Below are 5,554 nucleotides of genomic sequence, written 5' to 3'. Positions count from 1 at the left end.
ATCCTTTTTCTTGCTCTTAACCTATGTCAGTAAAAGTTAACAATTGTCTTACCTGTGGAAAACAAATCTCAGATTTTTCATTCGTACTGCATTCCTTGCCTGTGCCCAGACCACCGACGTCCCTCGCTGTCAGTTTTCTGCCTTATTAAACCCCCCAATTTATTTGACTGTCTATTTTTGCAGCAAATTATTTTGGTACTCCGTATAACTATCCAGAAATGGCTTCAGTAAGCCATCCGATTACTGATATTCTGAAAAAAAGTAAGGATAGACAGACACAGGTCCAAAACTGCCGATGACTCTTCTGTGAAGCTAATCGCCAGTCTGACGGTACTCTGGCGCATTTGCAGCCGCTGATGCCCACTACTTCAGATTCACAGGCCTCTACTGAGACCCATTCAGAGTCAGGTATGCCGCAAGATGCTTCTTTGATTATGGAACCTGTCTTGGATGGGTCCGGAGCCACACTGCAGGCACTGGCTTCTGAGGGTGTATTCAGGCCTACAGACTTTCATTTTAAACTGACGCCATCTTCTTCATCCAGGCCTAAAACTCTACCCACGCTTAGAAAACAGATGTCCAAACCGCTTGGTCAGGCCTATGTGCCTAAAAATCAAATGCTTAGAATGGCTGAAGACCTTATTACTTTATGGGAAGCCAGCCTTCCCCCTCTGAGACCTAGAACGGATTTTCCTTCTGATCAGGATCGTTTGTTCTTCATGTTTCACTGTTGCACTCATTACATTTGGGTAGTCTGCTGGCAGGTTGCCCTCAGTCGGCCTGAATTCCAAAGTCTTGGGTCCTGTGTCGGTTGCTGTCTTCTCTTCCATGACGTCAGGGGTATAAAACATTCAGCCGACGCCATTTTCTTTAGTCTTTCTTGCCACGTGGTGCCCGAAGCAGAAGCATTTTGCAAGTGCCGGTCGGCCGACTACTGAAATATTCGCATTTGAGTTTCAGAACTGAAGTCTTCAGTAAAGCCAAGTACCCCGTTGGGGAAACTTTTTTTTTTTTCTTGCTTTTTACCGATGTCAGAAAAAGTTAATTTTGTTACTTGTGGGAAGCAAATACCTCCTAAGGATTTCCATTTATACTGTATTCCTTGCCTAGGCCCTGATCACAACATGCCTGGCTATCGGTTTTGTGCTAGATTTAACCAACTCACTATTAAGCGTCTGTATATTTTTGCATCTAAGTATTTTGGAAACCGATTTAACTACCCAGAGATGTCTGATAGCAATCCGACTACCGGAGTACATAAAAAATGCAAAGAAAAGGACAGAGAAAGGCAGTCGAGATCCAAAACTGACTAAGCTTCTCATAAGCCAGTCGCCGGTACTCAGTGAGGTGCTTTCGCAGCCCCTGATACCCGCTACCTTTGAGTCGCAGGCTTCTACCGACACCCATGTGGAGTCTGACATGCCGCAAGATACTCAAGGTATTGGACCGAAGGGTGCATCTCCCTCAGATGGGTCTGGAGCCACTGAGCAGGCACTGGCTTCTGAGGGTGTATTTAGACCTCAACAATTTTACATCAAACTGACGAATTCAGCTAGTGTTGGCTGAATTTTGTTATTTGCTAGTAATTACAGGTGTGGGGGTAGCCACATTCAGTGATTTCCTGTCCTTGCATATTTAAACTGGTGCATGTGAAATAATTCCTGCTTTAAAACTTCAGCTTGGCAAGCTAAGAATTTGGTTATATTCAACTGGACGTATAAGAGAATTTAAGTACCTTTTTATGCACTTTTTCTTTTAAAAAATACAGTATTTAAATTGATTTAAACTGTGTATGAAGGAGTGTTGAAGGAATTTTTAACTGGTTATTCTGCTCTTCAGTAACTTGAACTAAAAGCTAGTGTTGGCTGAATTTTGTTATTTGCTAGTAATTACAGGTGTGGGGGTAGCCACATTCAGTGATTTCCTGTCCTTGCATATTTAAACTGGTGCATGTGAAATAATTCCTGCTTTAAAACTTCAGCTTGGCAAGCTAAGAACTTGGTTATATTCAACTGGACGTATAAGAGAATTTAAGTACCTTTTTATGCACTTTTTCTTTTAAAAAATACAGTATTTAAATTGATTTAAACTGTGTATGAAGGAGTGTTGAAGGAATTTTTAACTGGTTATTCTGCTCTAGTGGCATTGAAACTGCCCGCCCCTCAGCCTGCCTCTGGGCCCATCTCATTTGCTCACTCAACTGAGTGCAGTGAGATCATATTCTGATTTCAGGCACTCCTACTGTGTACAAAGAGAGCATCTGGGAAATAGAAAAAAAAAAAAAATTAAGCTTATTTCCTGCCTTTCTTGTTAAGTGGTACAGACTATTTGTAGGCTTCTGAGCCCCCAAGCCCTTCTGTGTTTGAGGGAAGCCTTCTAGCTTGTTTTTTTTTCTTGTAACTAGCCAGTTTTCTAGTTTCAGCACTCAAATCTGTTTCTTTGATCTCAGCACTTGTTCAGAAAAAAAAAAAAAAAAAAAAAAAAATTTCATCTGCTTTTACTGTACTTGTGTTTTTACCTACTTCTTTTTACTTTTGCATCATCTTAAAATACTCAATTGTATTTATTACTGCTTGGTGTAACTCATTCTAAGCCTTTGGTTTAAACACTTGGGCTTCGGACCAGTTAGTTGTTTTGCACTGAGAGGTTTGTGGTCTGCACTGTTGTGGCAGAACAGGTAGCTTACATCCTTCTAGGTTGAGAACTGCTGATTGAGGGCTCAGTGTCTGTTATTCTAAAAGTGTATTAATTCTGGTTTAAGCACTTGGGCTTTCAAGCCAGTTATTTTACATTAAGAGGGTTCGTGGTCTGCACTCTTGTGGGAGGAGAGGCTGGACTCTGCCCTTCTGAGCTGGGAATTTCTGGTTAAAGGCTTATAGTGCATGCATATCTGAACTGTTTCTTACTGAAGTTGGTGCCTTGTTTGCTGTGGCATAGACTGGATTCAGGCCTGCTGGATCTAGCTTTGTTTGTGTAACTTGAGCACTAATCCAGACATTCTCTAAAGTATTCAATGGTATTTATTACTGCTTGGTTGTAACTTGATTAAAGTGTAGCTATCATTCAAGTCTTTTGGATTAAGCACTTGGGCTTCAGACCAGTTGTTTTACATTAGGAAGGTTTGTGGCAAGCACTGTGGTGGCAGGACAGGTAGCTTTCATCCTTCTAAGTTGGGAACTGCTGATTGAGAGCCCAGTGTCCAAGTGTATTAGTTCTGGTTTAGGCACTTGGGCTTCAGGCCAGTTATTTTACATTAAGAAGGTTCGTGGACTGCACTCTTGTGGGAGAAGAGGCTGGACTCTGCCCTTCTGAGCTGGGAATTTTCTGGTTAAAGGTTTATAGTGCCTGAATATTTGAACTGTATCTTACTGAAATTGGTTCACCTTGTTTGCTCTATCATAGACTAGATCCAGGCCTACTGAATCTAGCTTTGTTTATATACTTGTTGTTTGTTTGCTTGTTATTTCCTGGAAGCTAATTCACCTAATACGCAACTTCTCAGCTTCTGTGGATCACTAGTGATATCTGCATTGCTTACTGTACTTATTTCCTTGTTTCACTTGAAAGAAAGTTACTGTTTGTCGTTTTGCATTTAGTTACTTGTATCACATTGCACTCAAGTTACCTGGCACTTGCTCACTAAAGCAATTATATAAGTCAGCACTAAAAATTAAAAGCACTACACCCTCACTCCCCACTGGCCCTTGTTTTCAATTAAGGATTTCCCAATATTATTCTAGCATGTCCAAAGGTCAGTTGTCAATCTCCTCTCCGTCCAGCTGGTGAATCTGGGAATCTTGAGGCAATGTTATAACTGCCTCATGTACACAGACAACCCTCTCCTCCTCCCACATAACACAAATACTTGTAGAGATGCAGCTATTTAGCCAAACTGGAGGCTGAGCTCTCTCAACTCAGGACTGGCAAGACCAGACAGGAGGAGAAGGCAACTACACACACCACAAAACCAGCCTCACATAATGCTACCACTCCACTGAATCAAACACATAAACACACAAAGACATACTCGGAGGCTCTGAGTAAAATTTACCTAAACAGCAGAGGCCTCCAAAGCAGACACCCAAACAACTGCTACCTCAAGACACCCCACAAGCAACACATAAACCACAAAAGCAGTGTGCAAAGCAGTCACAGCCCTTAAGGCCAAATACAACACCAAACATACTTGTCATAGGTGACTCCATAGTCAGACACACTGACGTCCCACTCACCAGGCTGAACAAGGAGAGGGTCACAGTAAGCTGCCTATCGGGTGCTAGAATCCGCCACATAACACTAGCACTCGGGTCACTCCACAGCAAGTACAAATATGACAGTCATTGTCCATGCTGGTGTGAACGACCTGAGACGACCTCCCTGGACTGCATGAAAAGAGACATAGAGGAGCTCTCTGATTATGTAGCCCAGGCAGGTATGACCCTAACCCTGAGCAGTATCCTTCCTTCACCAAGAATGATGCCACAATATAGAGACAAGATGATCAGCTTTAACAATTGGCTTAATGTCTGGTGTCATTCAAAGGGGATCCAGTGTCTGTCTGCCTGGGATGACATGCTTGACAAGCCACGCTGCTTCAAGGGACGGCTTGCACCTGTCACCCTGGGATTCGGATATTGGCTAAGGCTCTTGCCACCCCATAGTGCCTTTTTAGGCAAGGCTCAAATTCTAAACCTACCACCCTAGAAAACAAAAATGGGAAGAAATTGAGGGTAATGCTGCTCAATGCCAGAAGTCTAAATCTCAAAATGCACGCACTCGAGGCCCTTCTCAGTATGGAGAACATCGATGTCTGTGCTGTAACTGAAACCTGGTTCAAGGCTCCTGAGAGCACCCCGGCACTATTAGGTTTTACCTCATATCCCGGACCACTCCACAAAAGGAGGGTGTATCCATATTCATAAAGGATACTCACACCTCCAGGTTGGTGGCAACGCATGAAGCTTCGGAAACCATCCAGGTGCAACTAACAATAGGCAAAACTGCTCTACAAATTGTAGCATGCTACAGGCCACCCTCTCAAACTCAGGAACCCCACACAGCCTTCCTGAAGACACTGGAGGGTATAAATGTATCTCCAAACACCATCATATTGGGTGACTTCAACTACCCGAATATAGACTGGGAACATTACTCAAGCCCTAACTTTCTAGCCCAACGGTTCCTGGAGTTCATAAATTCAAATGCCATGGAACAGCTAGTCACTGTTCCCACGAGAGGAGAAAATATACTAGATCTCATTGTCACAAACATGGGGACAAAATGCTCCACACCGAAGTATATCCCTCATTGGTGAGATCTGATCATAAACTAATCTCACTGTAAATCCACATCCCGCCCCCACCCCCAACAAAAAAGACCATAGTGAAGAACTTCTCTAAAGCAAACTTCACACTACTCAAGACTGGTGTGGTATCCTTCAAGGCCCCTGAGTCAGAGGAAACCACAACCCAAGCTGCGGAAGCCCTTACAAATGCCTTCTATGAACACCTCCAGGACTGCATGGATCAGGCAATCCCAAATAAAACCAAGACTC

Source organism: Protopterus annectens, chromosome 1.part2, assembly GCF_019279795.1.
Source record: "Protopterus annectens isolate FY-2018-M chromosome 1.part2, PAN1.0, whole genome shotgun sequence".
In the NCBI taxonomy this organism is placed as follows: domain Eukaryota; kingdom Metazoa; phylum Chordata; order Ceratodontiformes; family Protopteridae; genus Protopterus; species Protopterus annectens.
The sequence above is the reverse complement of the archived record's forward strand: the minus strand, read 5'-3'. Positions refer to the sequence as shown.